The sequence below is a fragment of the Pan troglodytes genome, chromosome 18, assembly GCF_028858775.2.
Source record: "Pan troglodytes isolate AG18354 chromosome 18, NHGRI_mPanTro3-v2.0_pri, whole genome shotgun sequence".
NCBI lineage: Eukaryota > Metazoa > Chordata > Mammalia > Primates > Hominidae > Pan > Pan troglodytes.
In genome coordinates, this window is record NC_072416.2 from 74699699 (window position 1) to 74722598 (window position 22900).

General features: G+C 37.4%; 1 long non-coding RNA gene across 1 annotated transcript in view; it reads left to right on the forward strand.

Annotated features, from left to right (window-relative positions):
- Positions 1-634: 634 nt before the first annotated feature.
- Positions 635-22900, forward strand: part of LOC104002679 (uncharacterized) — a 71185-nt gene continuing 48919 nt past the window's right edge. Inside the window, exon 1 of the long non-coding RNA XR_010152459.1 lies at positions 635-749. This is a non-coding gene — a long non-coding RNA (uncharacterized LOC104002679). The remainder of the gene's footprint in view (positions 750-22900) is intronic.

Genomic DNA, 22900 nt, shown 5'->3' on the forward strand with positions numbered 1-22900 from the left:
GATCTTGTTGAAGCTGTTTCTGATTTAGAAAGTCCGGGGTTGGCCCTGAGCGTCTGCATTTCTAACAAACTTCCAAGGATGCAGATGCTGCTGGTCAGTGGACCACACTTTGAATAGTGATATTTTAAATTGAGTGCATACACGTCCGTGAGCAACTATATTTTGAACCACCAGTTGGGGAGAGAACACAAAGGAAAATCAGAGAATTATGTCATTACTTGTTGGATATATAGTTTTATAGAAATAAATCTTTTGTGAATGTTAAATTAAATTTGATCTAAAGCTCCCTGTCTGTCACGAAGGGCAACCTAACTTGATATGTAAACAAACCACAGCCGAACGGGAGTAAGTAACGAATCACTGAGTGACAGCCAATCACAGCACTCAAGCTTCAGCCAATCACAGGTGGCCAATTGATCAGAGCGTGCATATATAAGGGAAATGCCGAGCCCCAACGAATCAATTTTGTAAGTAACGACCCTTTTCAGTCTCTGAATACTGCCTGCCCACTTTGCTGGATGAAGCTCTGTGAACTCTTCCTGGTTCTTAATACTGCCTAATTCATGAATCCTTCTTTGCTCAAATGAACTCTGCTAAAGTTAATTTAAAGTTTTTATTCTAACATGAGACTCTTTCTCCCATGAGACTTTGCATGAGGGAGAACAGTCGCTAATTAACAGCCAGTTCTTGAAATCACGCAGTCCTGAAATCCAGCTGATGCTGCTCAGCAGAGAAGCAGATGTTTGGAGGTAAGAGTTGATTAGGTAGAATCTGGGAGGGAAAATATTTAAGTTAAATGTGTTAAAATATTTGAAGGAGTAAAAAATCTTTGAGATTTTTAGATTTTAGAAATCCCCAGGTGCAAAAACTCTGGGAGTGGACATGCATCACTTTGCATAATGGGAAGTTTCTACCACATTTGTATTTGTTTGCTTTTGTCATACATTTCCTCTGCTTCAGAGATAGATACTGTGAGTTTCATTAGCAAATTTCACATTAAAATTTAAGCAGGTGTAAAAGTCTTGTTATTTTGCAAGACTTAAACATCTAAAAATGTTTAAGCGTTTTCTGTTAAAACTAAATCCAGGTTTCAGTGTTAGAGCTCCAACTTCCCTCAGCTGTAGCCATAAGTTCACGTTGATTGTTATTGGGCGTCTTTAAAAAAATGTACTTTCTTTTATAGTATGTGAAAACTATATAGGCATTATTGCAGATTTCTAAACGAGTTATTTCTCTAAGATGAATCCAATAAAACAGTGTCTTAACATGAAGTGACTTTGTCCCTGTGGTCCAAAACTGTGGTAAAGTCCCTGCATTTGTGTAACATTTCCCATCTGGGTAGGCAAGTGTGATAGTCATTGAATGGGGCTTTTCCCCTGATATGATTTTGATTCGCATCTGTCCCCAAATCTCATGTCAAATATGAGGAGGGGATTGGTGGGAGGTGATTGGAGCATGGGGGTGGATGTTCCCCTTGCTGTTCTTATGATAGTAAGCGAGTTCTCATGAGATCTGATGTAAAAAAAGTGTGTCACACTTCTCCCTTATCTATCTCTCTCTGCTGCTCGGCCATGGTAAGACATGCTTGCTTCCCCTTCCCCTTGTGCCATGATTATAAGTTTCCTGAGGCCTCCTGACCCATGCTTCCTGTACAGCCTGTGGAGCTGTGAATCAATTAAACTTCTTTTCTTCACAAATTACCCAGTCTCAGGTAGTTCTTTATAGCAGCGTGAAAATGGACTAATACACCCCTTCTCCCCTCACCATGACCTTCAGAATGTTGGTCATATATAAATTCAAATACATCTGGCTTAGTGTATATAAAATAATTATTTAACTTAGGACTTTACAAGCTAACAAGTAGCTAAGAAATACTAAATGACATTAGTGATACATGATAGATGATAGATGGGCATATTTGCTGGCAAACCTATGGAAATCATATTCTCAAATCTAATAAAACAGTGACCTTGTGTTACTACCAATGAGGATTAAGGGATGAGTTCCTGGTGCTGTAAAGTCTCTTCAAAATTGCCCTTTCTCATCTCTTTGTACATTTCTTGTACCAATTCTGGTCCTTAACCGCTGGATACAGGGTCTTGAATGACTTCTGCATTTGCTCCATGCTTGCCCATCACTCTGTATGGTATTTTGTCATTCTCTTTCAAAACTCCGCTACCACTTCCATAGGAATACCACTTTACCAATTGTGTATTCGCATGTATTAATTTTCTATGCAATTTGATATCTTGGGGTTCTTGATTTGTGCTATATTGTGTATCTGTTTTCAGGATTAAGGGGGGGAGTGTCAATTTACCCTAATGTTATGTCCTGAATCACCTTATCTTCTATAACAGTGGTTTTCAAGCTTTTTGAAGTCTTTTAAAAATCCCCAAGCCTAGGCTATACTCTAGACCAATAAAATTAGAATCCCTGGGGAAGGACCCATGCCCTGGTATTTTGAACTTCCTGGAGAGCCCACCATCAGCCAAGTACAAGAGCCTAATATGGTTTGGATCTATGTCCCAACCCAAATCTCATGTTGAAACGTAATCCCCAATGCTGGAGGTGGGGCCTGGTGGGAGCTGGTTGGATCATGGGGGTGGTTTCTCATGGTTTAACACCGTGCCCCCTTGGTGTTGTCATCGTGATACTGAGTTCTTGTGAGAGCTGGTTGTTTAAAAGTGTGTCATACCTTCCCTTCCTCTCCCTTCCTCCTGTTCCTGCCATGTAACACATGCCTGCTTCCTCTTGCGCTTCCACCATGATTGTAAGTTTCCTGAGGCCTCCCCAGAAACAGAAGCCACCATACTTCCTGTACAGTCTGCAGAACCATGAGCCAATTACACCTCTTTTCTTTATAAATTACCTTGTCTCAGGTATTTATTTATAGCATTGCAAGAACAGACTAATACAGAGCCCATGTTCTAAGAGGCTTTTCCTCATTACATGCACATGGCATCTATGTTCTTGCTAGTCATATCCACTATACTCCTCCGAAGAACCCTCTAGACTCCAGGCGAGGCTGATAATACCAGTGTCACTCTAAGCACTAGGCATGCAAGTCAACTTGACTCAGCACTGCCATGACAATTTCTCACAACCCCTCACCTCTAATGATTGATCTACCTCCTACCTTGCTCTTCTTCAAAGCCAGTAACCTAATTCCAGAGAGAAGCTTCAGGTTTTCATTTGAAATAATTATGTTCAGGGACATTTGGAAAGCCATTCTTCTATGATAATAAACCAAATCTTACGACTGTGGTCTTCATTTTTCTTCAAAACTTTTTTCTTATGCCAAAACAATCTGCCAAACTTATAGCCATATTTTGCAACCAAAGATTTTTCCAATGGAAAAACAAACACACAAAAATCTGTAACTCATTCTCTTCCCATTAGGAGAAATTAAAATAGGAACATATTGTGAAGCTCCTATTTAAATTTTTTTTATTTTTTAATTTGTATTCATAAGAGACAAAATATTAGGTAATTCAGTTATTAAATATATGCATTTTGGCCAGGCGCAGTGGCTCACGCTTATAATCCCAGCACTTTAGGAGGCCGAGGTGGGTGGATCACTTGAGGCCAGGAGTTCAAGACCAGCCTGGCCGACATGGTGAAACCTTGTCTCTACTAAAAATACAAAAATTAGCTTGGCGTGGTGGCATACACCTGTAATCCCAACTACTCGGGAGGCTGAGGCAGGAGAATTGCTTGAACCTGGGAGGCAGAGGTTGCAGTGAGCCGAGATCCCGCCAATGCACTCCAGCCTGGGTGATAGAGTGACACTCTGTCTCAAAAAACAAGAAAAAATATATATGCATCTTAGTTCAAATCATTTTTTGGAAGTTTCATTCCTCTATTGCTCATTGTAAATATATCTGTTACACTGGAATGGGAGTTATCTGTCTACTGTGTTGAGTTTTAATCTCCTTTGCTGGCTTGTCATTATATCTTCAATGTTCGACCTCATGGGAAAACTTAATAAATACTTCTCATGAACATTTCCACCACCCCTGAATTTGGAGATTTGCCTCTTCATTCAATTTTTTTTTTTGCAATAATTACTTAGATACTCTCTAGAAGATTAATGAGTTACACAGACTTTTGCATTCCTCGCTAGGGAGCTATGCACAATCTATTAGGTATCTGGCAACAACAGCATAATGTGTAATGGGTGCTTAATAAATGTGTTAAGCCAACAGCCAAGAATAATACAAAAGGTAGAAGTAATATTTTGATTCTACCTGTGGCTGTAATTTCAGCTGGATCCTGAAGGATGGATGAGATTTTGACAGAAAGATAGTGATGGAAAGGAAGAGAAAGAATCATCACAAGTCAGTGTGGGGGTGCACAGGGGGTTGAGTCAGTTCTCCTTTCATTACGTGCAGATGTGGAAAAATTGGATAAATGAAAAGGGAGATTAAAATTGTAAAATTTCAGTCATTTCCTCAGCAGTCATCTCGCCGAAGGTTGGTTCTGTAGCTGCTGGCAGGTGGCCAACTTACTAAGTCCTCTTAAATTGACAGAGAAGCCAGATAAATATCCACTCTTGGCAGCACTTTCCTGACAGATGGTCTGGCATTCATGGTATAATCCAAGACAACAATGGTAGAGCTAAAAACTCTCTAGCCTAGCATCTCCTAATTACCGCATGCAATATGTAACTAGGATTTCAATGTGCTAGCAGTTACTATCGTGGAAACAAGGGAGATGAAACCACGTACAATAACCAAGAAATGGCAACCACATTTAAGAGGATGAGTGTGTCCCTCTTGGAGACAGGGGGTCTTCAAGACTTGAAATGTAAAAATATAAGAAAATAAACAAGTTCATTTCTTTTCCCTAAATGAAACTCGGTACTACCCTTCAGGTCACAAATGAAATGAAAGATGAGATTCCAAGAAATTTTATTCAGTAGCTTTTTAAGTCTTTTGCTCAGCAGCTTGCATTTTAGTGCCCCCCTCATAAATTCAAGCCAGTTGCAAATGTCCTTGATGGCTGTAATTACTTGAACTTGCATTTTCTGACATTCCTCCTGCCACACACAAGGATAAAGGATGATGTGGTGTCCTAACGGCAGTGACTCAGAACTAGAAAGCTGCTAGAGCACCATCTCTTAAAATGGGCCCTTAGGCATGTCACTACCTCTCAGTTTTAGTTACCTATTCTCTCTCTCTCTCTTTTTAAAATAATTTCAACTTTTATTTTAGATTCAGAGAGTACATGTGGAGGATTGTTATTCTGTATATTATGTAATGCTGAGTTTTGAGGTACAATTGATCCTCTCACTCATATGATGAACATAGTACCCAATATTTAGTTTTTCAGCCCTTGTCCCCTACCTCCAGTAGTCACCAGTTTGTATTGTTGCCATCTTTATGTCCATGAGCACTCAATGCTTAGCTCCCACTTATAAGTTGGAACATGCAGTATTTGGTTTTCTGTTCCTACGTTAATTTTCTTAGGATAACGGCCTCCAGCTGCATCCATGCAGCTGCAAAGGACATGATTTTATTCATCTTATAGCTACATAGTATTCCACAGTGTATACATACCACATTCTCCTTATCCAGTCCACCATTGATGGGCACCTAGATTGACTCCATGTCTTTGGTATTGTGGATAGTTGCCTTTTCTCTTAAAGAAATTACTCCTCTGCTAATCTAACTTTTATTTTGGAGAAATGACAGTGATTTACCAAAGCCACATATATTTACTTCTGTATAATGACTTAGGAACTTAAAAATAAACAAAACAAGAGGTAAGCTTAAGGAAAGACTATCACCAAGAATTATTGATGTATCTACATGCAAATAATTACCTTGTAATAATGAACCTGTTAATGAAAATCTCTGAAGACAGTAGGGTTGATGCCTAAATTAAGATCTTGAGAAGTAAAGTATGAAGCTTTATCAGAAATAGAGCAGACTCAGGGAAAAGAAATACTGATGCATTCAACCTCTTTAGAATCATGAAGCCATCTATCATCATAATTGCCGATATTGGCAGTAGCACTGTTTGAAACTTGTAGTCTCAGGATAATTACAGCCTTCTAGATCTGTTTGAAAGTAGGTTGTGATCAATGGTGGAATCCCATAACTTCATTTCAGTTTTAGCTAGGAAGTTAATTGTAACTGTTTTGCCCTTAGCCCTAATTATTTGTTTATTAAAAAATTGCTTTACATTGATATTTTTGAATCTACTGCCTGTTAATGAGTAGTTAAGGAAGAGATAAATATCTGCATATCCTTGAAATAGATTTATACCTAAGAAAATCCATCCTACATTCTCAGTTTCTTATCTCTTATCTCTCTATTGTTGATGGGAAGCCTTACAGATAACATAAACTGATGGTTAACACATACTTTGTGTATATTTCTATGCATATAGAAGAGTGTATAGAATATCAGTTTTTTAAAAGTACAAATGTATGTGGATTATTTATTGTTGCATAGTAAATCTTCCCCAAACTTAGCAGTTTAAAACAACAAAGAATTGTTATCTCTCAATTTTTGTGGGTTGGAAATAAGAGCACAGATTTTCTGCTTCAGGGCCTCTTACAAGCCTAAAGTCTAAGTGCCAACCAGAGCTGGGGATTCAACTAAGGTTAACTGGAGAAGAATCTGCCTCCAAGATCACTTCCATGCTTGTTGGTGGAATTCGTCTCCTCAAGGGTTGTTTGGCTGAGGGTCCCAGGTCCTCACTGTCTGTTGGCTGCAGACTGCCTTTAGTTCCTTACCACTTGTCTTTTGTTTTGCTTCATCAAGGCCAGCAATAGGGAGAATCAGCTAGCCAAACCCAAGTTGCAGTCTTTGGTAACCTAATCACAGAGGTGGGATCCACTCAGAGTGGATGTTTTCTATTTGTGTGAAGCAAGATAGCCAAAGAGTGTGGATTTGTAAGGGATTAACAAGGGCTTTGCACACAGAAGATGGAGTCATTTGGGACCCTCTTAGAAGCTGCCTACTACAATGTGTGTGTGTGTGTGTGTGTGTGTGTGTGTGATTGCATACTTGTAATATCTCTAGAAGGATAAAAAATAAAAGTTGCTTGTGTGACAGTAGAAGAGTGAGAAGCAATGACTTTTTATTCAAGTTTCTCCTGTGCCTTTTGGACATGTAAAGCCTGAGTTTGAGATGCTGGTTGCAGATATCAGAGTGAATTTGAAGATACATGAATCTGGAGATCAGAAAGAGTTCTGGACTGAATATAATATTTGAAGTCATGAATCAAGAGATGATACTTGATCTTATTAATGATAAGATCACCCAGGAAGGCAGGCCAGACAGAAAGGGAGAGAGAGAGAGAGAAAGAGAGAGAGAAGTAGAAAGTTTGAGCCTGGGGGTACTTTTTTTGTTTTTCTCTTTAAGGACATTTGTGACTAAGCTGCAAAATTGATTGATAAAAAATGAGGTGTTTGAAAATAAAAATGTTTAAAAACATAAAATAAAGAAATGGAATGGTATTTTTTAAAAATTGCATTTACAGCAATTATACTGTGATTAGCCAGGATTTGGTTTATGTCCAAAATCTACAGATGCAAAGAGTATCTAGACTGACAATTTAGGGTGAAAGGTCAAGATTCCAAAGGAAAGTCAGTGCAGGAGGAAAATGGATTAGAGTCCAAGGAGCTGATATGCTTCATTTAATTTTTCACCTTGAAAATCCCAGAGAGTCCTACTTGTCTGCAACCTGAGGCCATGTCTTCCTTCCAATATAATCCTCTCATCTCTGAAGTCTATTCTGTTCCTGTTTCTTTCACTTGCTACTATGATAGGTTGTTTTCCAGAGTTCTTTCTTTCCCCCTTTGAGATACAGTTATTTTTATTCCCAAATACCTAGTAGTCAGTGTTTTTTTACCACGACCACATGGTTAGAGCATAACTATCAGCTATGTTCTGAAGGGAAAAAAGAAAAGTTTAAGTAATGAACTCAACTTCTTCTGAATATCATCTGTCCAACTGACAAAATGGGGGTTTGAAATAAATTATCTTAAGAATCCTTTGAACCTTCAAGATTTCATCCTTTAAACAGAAGAAAGCTTGCAAGTGCTGAGGCTAAAATACAGCAAGGAAAATAAGGCGGCAGCTAATGCTAACTACCAGGCTTAAGTGAAGTTTTGAGGCTGTTGGAACCTCTGGTATCCATCCTGCATCTGGACTTCCCTCCCACAAATCTCCTTTGCATTTATCTTGGGGAATGCTTTCTCCTGCCTGTAATCTGTTGGAATTCAGTAATCACTGCTGAGCTAAGGCACACCTGTGTGCACAATGCTCACCCATACACACATCCAAACACAGCAGATGTTACGCTAAAATAGTGTGTTCCATAGATCCCACATATTCAATAAACCAAGCTTCCCCAGTATGCGTTTAAATTAACTTTTCAGTTTCACATGAAAACAAGAGCTGTGAAACTACCTAGTCAGCATTGGTTTTATAGAATCTCTTGTCCATGTGAAAGTTAAAGTTAATGCTCCTTGAGTTGACATATGGAGCTAATTTGATGGATGTATGTTCAAATGAAATATGTCTCAATGATGCAAAGGCTGGGTAACACTGGTATACTAGCTGGTTGGATGGTGATTTCTAAATATAAATTAAATTATTTTTATGATGTGAGGAAATTACTTAGGGACCAACATCAGGAAAACTAAGAAATTGAGACTGTAAAGATAATGTTTATTTTAAAAGACAAATAGCACTGCCTGTGTGAATTGCATTTACTAAAATCTTACATGATAATATTAGATACACTTATAATTTTGTGTTTGCACAAAATGTTAATATGTGTTAGGAACATGGTATCTATATTAGTGTTTAATGAACAGAGGTTATTGTGTTCTCTCAGTATGATGTTTACTACAATTTGCACGAAGCAGAATTGTGTCACATATACTGTTCCTACAGACTTTACCACTTGAAAATTGGAGAGCTTTTTAATGGTAGCAACTCCTCTGCAGAACATAGGCATACAAAATGTTAAGAAATGAAATTGAATGCCTTTGGTTCTTTGGAAATTCTAGTGCAATATTATAATTCAAAGCTATGTTGAAAGACACTTAATTTCAGGATTTGTTTTACTAAACTCTCACAACATATTTATGGGAATGATGAAAAGCAAACTGGATTATAGATAAGTTAATTGAAGTCATAGCTATTTATAATGCTAAACAAAATGTGTTAATTACTTTATCTCACTGTGAATCAGGTATCAACTTTATTTTAAAATCCAGATTTAATAACTAAAATGTAGCTTTCCATATAGTTATGTTTATCAGCAACTAAACATAGTCATATTAATAGTGCTTGTGATTTCCACCAATAGAAATTAGGTATTTTTTTTAAAAGCAAAAAACAATTTAGGCTAGCAAAGTCTGCTAGAGAATGAGGCCTAAAGACTTATTTTGTTTTAATTTGAAGAATTAAACTTCTCATGGACAAAATTATCACCGGCAGAGCTGAGGTTCAACTTGTGTTCATAGCAAGCATTAGGAATACTTTGGAAAAAGCTAAGGTCAGCTTTGTGGGTGGAGATGAGTAGATAGGAATTTATTTATTTATTTAGTATTGTATTTTTTGAGTCAGAGTCTCACTGTGTTGCCTAGGCCGGAGTGCAATGGTGCAATCTCGGCTCACTGCGAACTCCGCCTTCCCAGCTCAAGCGATTCTCCTGCCTCATCCTCCCGAGTAGCTGGGATTACAGGCATGCACCACCACCCTTGGCTAATTTTTGTATTTTTAGTAGAGACGGGGTTTCACCATGTTAGCCAGGCTGGTCTTGAACTCCTGGTCTCAAGTGATCTGCCCGCCTCAGCCTCCCAAAGTTCTGGGATTACAGTCGTGAGCCACCGCACCCGGCCAGAAAGAAATATTTTTAAAAAAGAAAGAAAGCAAATATCAAATTGTTCATGGTATCAAAGAAGAGAGAGTTACTAGAAATATCATAGACTGGTCCAGCAAGTCAGGTCCCTTCTAGTCAAAGGAGAGACAGACAAGTGCCTTCTGAAGGGGCCATTTCCTCAAAAGGCAAACAAGAGACTTTAAGGATTCATGGGTTCCTCATCAGAGAAGATGTATGTTATTCCTATTTGAGTATCTACATCTACACTCTCCCAACCTGGTGCTTGGTTGACAAGGGTCCCACCTTCTGGAGTTTACATTCTAATTGGAAAAATAGCCAATAAACTTGTGATTTATTTTCATTAAAAAAAATCTGGTATTTTTATGTCACCTTATAGTTGTTGCAGATGTTTCAAAATTTAGTTAATATCTATCTCTAGATATTACAGTGGTTATTACCCTACCACTAGAGCTTGTTATTTAATATAATAAACATATATTATTACATAATTTAAAAAATATTTTAATGTTTGTATACCAATATTAATCTAAAATTGTATGATCAGTTTGGTGAAGTTTAATGGAACTTCACCCGGCTGTCAAAGGGGTCTGTTGACTTAACATGGTTAGGTACACACATTCTAGATGAATTTGCCAGAAGGCTTTGTTTTTTAATTTAACAAAACAACAACAAAATTTGATACAAATGTAGAAGTTATATTTATCAAACCAATGTAGAAGTGTCAGTCCTCACAATTAAAAAATTTTGCTACAGAGAACAGAAGAAATGCATGGAGATAAAATAATTAACCGGCACATGTAAAACACTAATATAAATGTATGTGAATTAAAGTATCAGTAAGGCTTCAAAGCATCCCTCTTTTAGGCGATTACCAAGGTATTTCCATTGACTAAATTGTCCCAAATTATTCAAGTCATCACTGAAGTATGGCAAATGTTGAACCACAAACTGATTAAAAATTAGTTGAAAAAAAGGGAAGAGTGTAAATATCATAGTGGAGTCTTAAACAATATCATGTATTATGTGGATTAAGTATTTTTCTCTAATTATGTAGGCACTATGTAGAAAGCATATAAAAATCTAATCTTTGAGAATATATTATTTAACTCATATAGTGTTAAATTACTTTGTATTTTTTCCTAATGATATTAATTGGCTTTAAGAAAATAAAGGCAATGGGCTGGGCACAGTGGCTCAAGCCTGTGATCCCAGCACTTTGGGAGGCCGAGGTGGGCAGATCACGAGGTCGGGAGATCAAGACCATCCTGGCTAACACGGTGAAACCCTGTCTCTACTAAAAATACAAAAAAAATAGCCGGGTGTGGTGGCGGGCACCTGTAGTCCCAGCTACTTGGGAGGCTGAGGCAGGAGAATGGCGTGAACCCCGGAGGCGGAGCTTGCAGTGAGCCGAGATCACGCCACTGCACTCCAGCCTGGAAGACAGAGCAAGACTCCGTGTCAAAAAAAAAAAAGAAAGGAAGAAAACAAAGGCAATTAATTGACCCAAAACATGTCCTATGATCAAGTTATTATAATTAAACACAGCCAAGATTCTTGATGTATAGGATATTTATAGAGAGGTGATATGTGTGTGTGTGTGTCTGTGTGTAGTAGTCATATAAAATTGAAATACATTATATTTTTTACTCAAAATGATTTAAAATTGTTATAATTGTATCTATAATAAATAAATATATTCCATTAGTATGTCATACTCATCTGGGTATGGTTTGTTGTAAGTTTCAAATGTTGTGCACTCAAAATATTAATAAAGCCCATTTTTAAAGAAAATTTAAAAGAAGCAATGTAATAAAGAATCTTTGAATTATCCATTATACATTTACTTTTGGAATGTATTCATCTTTATGCACTTAATCATTTGGGAAGCAATTTGTCTATTAAAGGCCTTATGATAATTTAATATAAATTCAATTTATATAAAATGTGTTCAATGTCAATTGCTACTAGATTAAATATGTGATTTGAATAGGAATTAAACATTCACAGTTACAAACATTGTAAAGATAATGGTCTCCCTGATATGATCATTTCTCTTCATCACCAATCTTTTTTTTCAAGTTTTTATTCTTATTAAAATTTTCTAAAGAATTAGCTACATTCATTGACACCTCTGACTATTTTTAAGATGGATAAACAGTTTGTGATAGATATATTATTTATATTAAAAAATAAAGTAAAGCCTGGCTCACATTTGTAATCGCAGCACTTTGAGAGGCCGAGGCAGGTGGATTGCTTGAGCCCAGGAGTTCAAGATCAGCCTGAGCAACAAAGGGAGACCCCATCTCTACAAAATAATAATAATAATAATAATAATAATAATAATAAACCAGGCCTGTTGGCATGCACCTGTGGTCCCAGCTGCACAGGAGGCTAAGGTGGGAGGATTGCTTGAGCCCAGAAGGTTGAGGCTATCGTGAGCTGTGTTCATGTCACTGCACTCCAACCTGGGTGACAGAGAGAGACCATGGCTCAAATAAATAAATAAATAAAATATAATAATAAGAAATAAAGTTAGATGTATCTAGCTTTGTGAATCCTCAAGCTGCTTGAATATGTGAAGATGATTTTGGAGTGTCTGGACTCTGCTGGATTAGCCAACTGGACTTGATGTTCATGTCAGTATAGCATGAGAGGGAGTTAGGCCGTATATGGTTTGGTGAAAGTGGACCAAGACATGCAAGAGACAGAAGTTCTGTTTGAAAGTTTTGCTTTTAAAAAAAGTAGACCAAACATGTCAAACCTTTCAGAAAGTTTTCCCCAATTAACCAATTTCTCAATCCTCAGTACCCCTTTACTCTATAATCATACTCTATTTTATGTATCACTTAAAACTGAAAGCCTTCTTGATTCTCTTATTCTCATATGCATGCTCTTCAATCAAATTAGAAAGCCTATGAACATGAACTATGTCTTTATGATGCATTGATGTTTTTCTCATGGACAAATAGAGGCCCTACATTTTATGATGGGACCTGTTGATGAGGGAGGGCATAAGTGGATTGGTCAATGAATGGAAACCAGGAGTTGTTTGGGTACACAGTCTTCATCTGCCTTCTCAGATTCCCCCAACTGTCCATCTTTCTCTCTTTCTTGGCTCTCATCTCTTCTATGCTAGACTTTTGGAACCAGGTGAATCTCACACTTCAGGGTATGAAATTTGGTTTTCTATGTGTCTTTCATGTGGTTTGGAGGGAATTAGCTGGCCAATAGGTGAAAATTAACCCACACGAAATGGGAGACAGGAGGGAGCCAGGCGGGTAAATTCCCCTTTTCTCCTCCCCAGGATGAGATTCCTTCTTGGAACATTTTTGTAGAATCCTCAAGTGCTGAGCGAGCACTCCGGTGACCGGCTGTGCCACTTTATGGAACAGCATGAAGCAATAGCTGTCGTATTGCACAGCATCTTCCTTAACCTCCCTTTCTTTTCCCCTCACTTTCCTCTGCTGTAGGCTTGTACCACCTAAGTAAAATTTTAGCAGAAGATCCTTTCCTTAGGCCCTGTTTTCTAAAGTTCCTGGGCTAAGACAATTTGTAATAGAAGTATTTTAAAGTTGCATATCCTCAAGACGGGTTTTAGGATTCAGACAGTCACTCAAATGAAAGTAATCACTGTTGGTCACTGTGACTGGTGAGTAGGGTGGTAATGATCCCTAGCATGCAGTGGCTGGGTTTACTTAGAAGGAATTACTAGCTCACAGCAGTGCCCTCAGAGACCAAGCAAGTCTTGCTGTACACTAGGATAATGGAATAGGATGGCTTCTGATGGAACTTACAAAAATAGATGACAATTTCAGGACAGTCAACTGCCAATTTAAGACATGTTTTGAAAGCCAGTGGGCCTCAATTACAGCCTTGAGGGAGACTTTCCTGTACCCTCAAAGAACAATGTGTTAAGAATCAGGCTTAGGTTCTGAATATAAAGATGACAAAGTTGCCAGAAAATCTAAATGTACAACCCCAGTAGATCTCCTGTGTCAAAAGAGAGTCGTGACAAAAAAAAAAGAATGGTCCTTCAGACTTAATTGGGGATATATGGTTGGCTAAACACAAGACCCCTTGATTTTCAAAGTTCCCTTCAAAGTATCCCTCCTTGCCAGAGGATACTGGCTTCCCTTGCTTGCTTGGAGACCATGTGAAGCCCTTACTGAAAAATAAAAAGCAGGTCTCTTGCAGGATAAAACTTGCTCTGCCCCCACTGGCCTTCATTGCTTCCAAGTCAATAACCAAGGTCAGTTCTCAACAAGGAGGCAAGAGCCTTGCATCCAGGAGAAAAAAAAAAATAACAGCCAACAAAGCAAAATGGATTGAGGACCTTAAAAATACGTATCAACAAGAACTAGGGATGCCTGAGTAGGGGTGAATTTTGAGGGTTTTGTACTGCTGCTCCTGTGTGTGTGTGTGTGTGTTTGTGTATGTGTAAGATATAAAACCATATATGGCATGATTCATTGACATGAGCACACTCTGCCATAATTCAAGAGTAAACATTTTAGTAACAACACCTGGAACTGATCCTAATAGTTTTCTTTGATGGTTCCATGGAGCAGATCAAACAAATAATCTACCAAATAAATGAAGTGAAAATAAATACTAGTAAATTAGGTTTTAAGGAGCATGTCACAAAACCAAATGTCTCTAAGACCTCTGACAGGGTTTGTATAATAAGGGAAGAAAAAATTGGAAGAGTCACGGAGGCAGGCACGTTCATTTATGATGTACAATCTGAAACTCCATAACTTGGTATAACTGACCTGCTTTACCCTGAGAAGCTCTCTTCTTTTGAACTATTTGAAAACTAAAACAAGCAAAATATGACCAGCCAGTTTCCTCCAAAATGCACATAGTAGTGGTGTAGTAGATACATTAAATACTCTTTTGATGATTTATCTTTTTTGTTTGTTTGTTTGAGACGGAGTTTTGCTTTTGTTACCCAGGCTGGAGTGCAATGGCGCAATCCCGGCTCACCGCAACCTCTGCCTCCCTGGTTCAAGTGATTTTCCTGCCTCAGCCTCCTGAGTAGCTGGGATTACAAGCATGCACCACCATGCCTGGCTAATTTTGTATTTCTAGAGACAGAGTTTCTCCATGTTGTTCAGGCTGGTCTTGAACTCCTGACCTCAGGTGATCCACCCACCTTGGCCTCCCAAAGTGCTGGGATTACAGGCATGAGTCACCGCGGCCAGCCTGATTTATCTTTTTTATTTTGCACTTGAAAGGTTGATAATTCTGAATTTGATGGTGACATCATATAGAGATGAGCTGTGAAAGAAATAAGATTGAGACCAACAAGACCTGTAAGTCAATAATAAATTATTGGCAAATGTATTGAAAATTTTAAAATAAGTTATAAAGTTAGAATATGTAAGTAATTGATTTTCTTAAAGTGAGTTCTATAATTAAGAGTCTTTATATCTGAATTCAAGTGTTGGTTCTGTCATTAAAAAATTAAAGTCATTTTAGGCAAATTGATTTACTCAACTTACTTGCTAAATAAGTTATGATCAAACTATTTAATAAACTTTTTGATAGGTTCTATACAGCATTTGTGAACTATGATTCATGTTGAAATCATTTGTGTGAGTTGAAAATGTCACCAACAGTCACTAGTAAATTAGGTTTTAAGGAGCATGTCACAAAACCAAATGTCTCTAAGACCTCTGACAGGCTAAGGCGACATACTTCTCTAAGTAAATTTACAAAACTAACTTTTAAAATGTGTTTTTAAATGCTAGATCTGTAGATTGAATCACTGAGGACTTTTATTAACAAATCTCAGTTATTTCTCAAGAAAAACTAGTTACCCTTCTGGCTATCATTAATCTACTAAAAATAGGTGCCATCAAAATCTACTTCCATTAATGTAGAAGAGATATCATATGCTCTTAAATAATCTTTCTATATATATTTTATTATACTGTAAGTTCTAAGGCACATGTGCACAACGTGCAGGTTTGTTACATATATACATGTGCCATGTTGGTGTGCTGCACCCATTAACTCATCATTTACATTAGGTATATCTCTTAATGCTACCCCTCCCCCGACCCCACAACAGGCCCCAGTGTGTGATGTTCCCCTTCCTGTGTCCAAGTGTTCTCATTGTTCAATTCCCACCATAATCTTTCAATAAAATGATTTACTTCGAATTTAACCACCTATCCCATAAATTATGTAATACACTGGAGCACCAGTATTCTCTAATAGTTTTAGATAGCCCAGTATTTATTTAACCAATTATATATGTCTACTTTATACAGCTATAGATTAAAATATTTAAGAATATCACTGTCATCCACTAAAATGAAAAATGAAGTTCTTATTGTGTCCAAGAATAACATACAGTCAATATGCATCTCTGCATGAAGTGATCAATTAGTTCCCGAATCGTGCATCAATACTTACAAACACACACACTATTAAATGTGTATCAATGTTGACAGATTTGTAAAAAATAGTTCTAGATTTATTTAGATTAATGCAACTCATTTCAGTGATTGACATTCTATATATTAATGTGAAATTATTTCAATATTTACATTATTTAATTATATTTTACTGAAAGTATTTTCATTAAGACTTACTCTTTTTCTGTAGTTACACAACAAACTTGATTCCTAATGGAGAAATTTTTATTTATATCAATTTTATTGATTATCATTACTTGCCTTGCAAGTTTCTTTGTGGTGGCCTTAATCCAATTCAAATTATCTAGGGCCACATTTTGCAGTTCTATTATTTTCCTGTATTTCCAACCTTGTGTGGCCACTATATCATATATTCCTATGCATCATGGATCCAACGATCTGTTCCCATCTTTATTTTCAAATGTGCTGATTGAGGACAAGTAGAAGTTTGCAGTTATTTAGGATTTTTAACATACCAGTGATTATTTTTATACACTGATAATTATGCTGCCTTCTGTGGAAGTGATTCATATGACCCCATGATGCTGCCTGAAATGTTTTGATTGGAGGCCAGGAAACCATGACGAGGTCAGTTTTGGGATCAGAAAGAAGAGAATAAAAATAGAGAATGATCTTTTCCTAAAATTTCAAATTCATTTCTAACACTTGATCTGCTTTTAATCTGGCTGAAATTATACTGAAGATCTAACAATAATTTATACCATTATTTCTGGGAAAATAGGTTATAAATGTCCAGGATAAAATTAACTTATTTTTAAAACTATTTGTTGTTTAAACTTACCTCTTATAAAATATTTTTCATTAGTAGGTGTCTTATCTATTTGGACTGCTATAACAAAATACCTGTACTGGGTAAGAAAACCAGACACTTACTGTTTACAGTACAGGAGGCTATGAAGTTCAGATTAAGGTGCCAGAAGCTGCGTCTGGTAAGGGCTTGCTCTCTGTTTTCATATATGGCACCTTCTTGCCGCATCCTCATGTGGTGGAAAGGATGATCAAGCATCCTTGGGTCTCATTTTTCAATGTTTTTAAAAATTTTTTAAAGTATTTTTTGATACATTTCATCTGTACATATTTATGGGGTACATGTGAAATTTTGTTTCATGCATAGAATGTTTAATACTCTTATTATTATTATTATACTTTAAGCTTTAGGGTACATGTGCACAACGTGCAGGTTTGTTACATATGTATACATGTGCCATGTTGGTGTGCTGCACCCATCAACTCCTCATTTAGCATTAGGTATATCTCCCAGTGCTATCCCTCCCCGCTCCCCACCACCCCACAACAGTCCCCAGAGTGTGATGTTCCCCTTCCTGTGTCCATGTGTTGTCATGGTTCAATTCCCACCTATGAGTGAGAACTTGCGGTGTTTGGTTTTTTGTCCTTGTGATAGTTTGCTGAGAATGATGGTTTCCAGCTTCATCCATGTCCCTACAAAGGACATGAACTCATCTTTTTTATGGCTGCATAGTATTCCATGGTGTATATGTGCCACATTTTCTTAATCCAGTCTATCATTGTTGGACATTTGGGTTGGTTCCAAGTCTTTGCTATTGTGAATAGTGCCACAGTAAACATATGTGTGCATGTGTCTTTATAGCAGCATGATTTATAATCCTTTGGGTATATACCCAGTAATGGGATGGCTGGGTCAAATGGTATTTCTAGTTCTAGATCCCTGAGGAATCGCCACACTGACTTCCACAATGGTTGAACTAGTTTACAGTCCCACCAACAGTGTAAAAGTGTTCCTATTTCTCCACATCCTCTCCAGCACCTGTTGTTTCCTGACTTTTGAATGATTGCCATTCTAACTGGTGTGAGATGGTATCTCATTGTGGTTTTGATTTGCATTTCTCTGATGGCCAGTGATGATGAGCATTTTTTCATGTGTTTTTTGGCTGCATAAATGTCTTCTTTTGAGAAGTGTCTGTTCATATCCTTCGCCCACTTTTTGATGGGGTTGTTTGTTTTTTTCTTGTAAATTTGTTTGAGTTCATTGTAGATTCTGGATATTAGCCCTTTGCTAATATCCAGAATGATATCAGATAAGCAGGTTGCAAAAAATTTCTCCCATTCTGTAGGTTGCCTGTTCACTCTGATGGTGGTTTCTTTTGCTGTGCAGAAGCTCTTTAGTTTAATTAGATCCCATTTGTCAATTTTGGCTTTTGTTGCCATTGCTTTTGGTGTTTTAGACATGAAGTCCTTGCCCATGCCTATGGCCTGAATGGTAAGTCAGTGTATTTAGGGTATCATCACCTAAGTGTTTATCATTTCTATGTGTTGGGTACATTTCAAGTACTTTCTTCCAGTTAGTTTGAAAATGCAATACATTGTTGTTAACTATTGTCACCTTACTCTGCTATCAAACATTAGAACCCTTTTCTTTTATCTAACTGTATGCTTGTACCCATTAACTAATCTCTTTTCACCTCCCCTTTCCCATACATCTTTCTCAGTCTCTGGTATTCATTATTTTACTCCCTACTTTCATTCAGGATGTTAGTCCCCTGACAGATGAGTAGTTTACAAATATTTTTCCCTATTCAGTAGTTTTTTTTTTTTAATTCTGTTGTTTCTTTTGCTGTAGAAGCATTTTAGTTTAATATAGTCCCACTTGTGTATTTTTGTTTTGGTTGACTGTACTTTGGAGGTCTTAGTCATAAAATCTTTGCCTAGATCAATGTTCTAGAGAGTTTTATCTATATTTTCTTCTAGTAGTTTTATATTTTTGGGTCTTATTTAAAGTCTTTATTCCATTTTGAGTTGATTTTTGTATAACGTGAGAGATACGGGTGCAATTTCATTCTTCTGTATGTGGCTATCCAGTTTTCCCAGGACCATTTATTGAAGAGGGTGTCCTTGACCCATGTATGTAGGAGATCGGTCAGGGTGGTAGGAGAAATTATAGGAAAAGGATGCAAACCTTCTCGGAAGGCCAGAGGTTTGCATAGCTTCAGAAGAGGGTTTGGCTAAAGGCAGCTGAATTCTCTCAGAGTAAGATAACAAGGAAGTGTAAGGGAATTGATCTAGATAAGTTAGTTTACTTAGGCCTCTGAACCTGGCCTTTAACCATCTGCGAGCGTGGGTTGGGCACCATGTGAATTGCCCACAAGTGGGTTGACTCAAGGCCTTTATCATTAAATCTATAATGAATACATGCTCTCAGCAGCAGCTTGTTAGGGCTGCTGCTGCTGACTCTTTACAGGACCATCCTTGGTGTCTGTGAGCCGCCCAGTTCCCTAGCCCGCTCTTTCACTGGATACCTGTGTCTGAGTGCATTTGTTCATCCGTCCTTCAGCCAGGGTCTGTGGGTCGGACCCGGCACGTGTATGGTCTTGGCAGCTCTGTCAAAGGTCAGTTGCCTGTAAATGCATTGCTTTATTCCTGGGTTCTCCATTTTGTTTCATTAGTCTGTTTTTATACCAATACCTTGCTGTTTAGGTTACTATAGCCTTATAATATATTTTGAAGTCAAGTAATGTGATACCTCCAGTTTTGTTCCTTTTAGAATTTTTTTCTAATTATGTGAAAAATGATGTTGGTATTTTGATAGTGACTGCATTGAATCTGTAGATTGCTTTGGGTAGTGTCATTTTAACAATACTAATTCTGATCCAGGAACATAGGATATATGTTTCATTTGTTAGGGTCCTCTTCAGTTCTTTTAATCAGTGTTTTATAGTTTTCCTTGTAGAAACCTCTCATCTTTTTGGTTAAATTTATGCGTAGGTATTTTTATTTTGTGGATATTGAAAAAGGGATTGCCTTGGGCCTCTTTCATGAGAGTAGAGCCCTGAGGACTTAGTCACCATCTAAAGGCCTTACCTCTTAATAAGATTGCATTGAGGATTAGGTTCCAACTTATGAATCTGATGGAAGCACAATCATTCAGACCAAAGCAATAGGTTGTATTGTAATTAGAGGTATAAAGAGGTCTAGCTGACTAAACAAATTGGGTTTTGTGCAGGATGACAGTACCTCTGTGGCCACTCAGGATTCTCATTTATTCATTCAATCAATTAGTCAACACTTATTCATTGAGACACCAGATAGCAGGAATGCAGTTGTCTGCAAGACAGATATCTGTCTTGACTTCATGGGTCTTACTATTTAAATGAGACAGGCAATAGTGTGATAAATTGTAAGACTCAGAAGTCCATATACTCTGGAGTATATGATGCAGGCTTGGGGGAGTCTCAGCCTCATACAGGATGTGATTCTAACTTGAAATAGAAAATGAATCTAGGCTGGTCTAGGTCCTAGCTTAGAGCCATCTTGTCCCAGACAATTCTAGAACTGCTCCGTAGGTTTATCATTCTCTTGGGTCTGACCAGCAGTCACAGGGACACAGATATCTGATATGTAAAATAAAATTCCAAGTAAATTATTTATTATGAGGAATCAAAATTTTAGTAGGCAGACTTTAGCTGTTCACTCTCAAGGGCATCCTTTTACTGCCAGCGGGCTTAACGGTAAACTCAATTTTTAATTAGATGGGCAATTGAATCATTTTTGTTACAAAGTTCAATAAAGTCATGCTGAACTCTGTAAAAAATCATCCAGGTCTCAGATTAGACTGTATATCTTTTCATATAAGTTCCCGCACCCCTCTTTTAGTTTTCCTCTCCTCTGGGTAGTTCAGGGTATGTTTCATCACTCCCCAATTTTAAAGCAGTCTATCAACCTAAGTATGTTTAACTATCCTTTCTTCTTGAATGCCGCAATTCACTAAGATGGCCTTCAACCATATTCAACTTGGACACTAACACATTGTCTCAATCATATCACTAGCCACCATAAACATGAGAGGAATCATAAATAAAAACTGGGTTCAAATCTCTGTTCTGCCACACATTTACTGTGTGACATTATCAAAAGTCAGAAACCTATTTAAAAGGGGGAATCATTACAACCACACAAGGTGCTTAACAGGATTGCTATTAAAAAGTAAAAAGTTACAATATTAACATCCAGCATAGAGCAGACCAGGCAACATATGACACCAATTATTACTTTGTTGCTACTGCCAGCCCTTTCTTATTCTTACTTCCACCAAACTACTAATTTCCTCATTCACAATGTGTTAATTTTCTACACATCAAGCTGTCAGTGAGAAACCTGTTTCCAACATCTAGGGGAACCTTACATTGAATGGATGTATAAATTATGGGTGGTTATTAAAAGCAAGAAGTAGGTATCAGTAAAAGTATATGATCATTTTTGGACAAAGAATGGTAGACAATAGAAAATTTAAAAAGTGGGATAAGAGAAAATATAATTGTCAGGAAGTAAAGCTTGTAAGTGGTAGGATAACGAATAAGGTGAGAAAAGAATGAAGGAACAAAAATCAGTGTTTTATTCAGATAACTGTTTCATTTATTTAAGCAACTTTTAAACCCCAAATATCTTTCTAGGAAAACTCTGATTTAAGTACATTTAAAATGTACTCTTTTAAGTAGGCCTGTGTTGGGTTTCTCTCTCTCTCCAGAGAGAAAAGAGAGAAAGAGAGAGAAGGAGGAGGAGAGAATAAAGCAACAACCCACTCCTGATTTGTAACTTTCGCCCATATCCGTGGTGTAAACATTCCCACCATAGTCGATTTCAAGCTACTACTTGACAATCACTGAATGAAGAATTGAAAAAAAATAATTCACAGAGTTGACTTTCATGTGAGCTGGTACAAGCTGGCTCAAGAATACCTCTGCTTTTAAACCTTGTCAAAAGAAGAAAACGAATGCCAATAGCATTGTATTTGTAATGGTGACCACAGAATGGGTCTTAATCCACATGCAAGGAGTCTAAGTGGGCCCAGCACATGTTGTGTTATGGACTCTTTATGGGCTCTAAGCCTGCATGTTAGGGATTTCTCATTTCCTTCTGAGTTCCATGCATGGCTTGAATTACGGTTAATTGTGACCATAAAAACCATTAATCATTTGGCAAAGGCTACTTGGTTGTGTGGAGAAATCAGGAGAATAGATTAACACATTAGGCAGGTAATAATGGTTTTTCCATCATAAAAATTTTATTAGAAATAGCAAAACATAGCATATAACTATCAACTCTTATTATTTATATCAACATTAAGCCAATTTTAAAAGAGTACAAGCATAGAGGTCCAATTCAGCTGCGACTTAGCCTCCATCTCATTAACCTATAAATGTTACTGTTATTTCTCCTAAATCTAACATTTTTCTCCCCCTTGATAGACTTTAAAGAGATTTCTTTTCCCTCCTGGTGGTGCTTTGAGCATCAGAAAACCAAGGCCTTGACATTTATATGTGTTTTTCTGATTTAGCCACTTAACAGGTTTTTTTTTTTTTTTCCTGTTGTAAGTTTCCTCAATGCCTATTCTAAACACATCTTTGGGAGGACCTTCCGATGTGTGGAAGCCAGCAGAGGTGATGAGGGTGGTCCTGCAAGTGAATACTGAAATAACAAGCACATAGCTCTGATGAGGCAAATACAAATCACCCCTTTCATCTATCATCAAGGCAGTGGTAAAAGGCTGGGCCTGCTTAGCTTGATCAATGAGCCTGTATTCTGCTACAAGGCACAGAAGAATGGACAGCGGG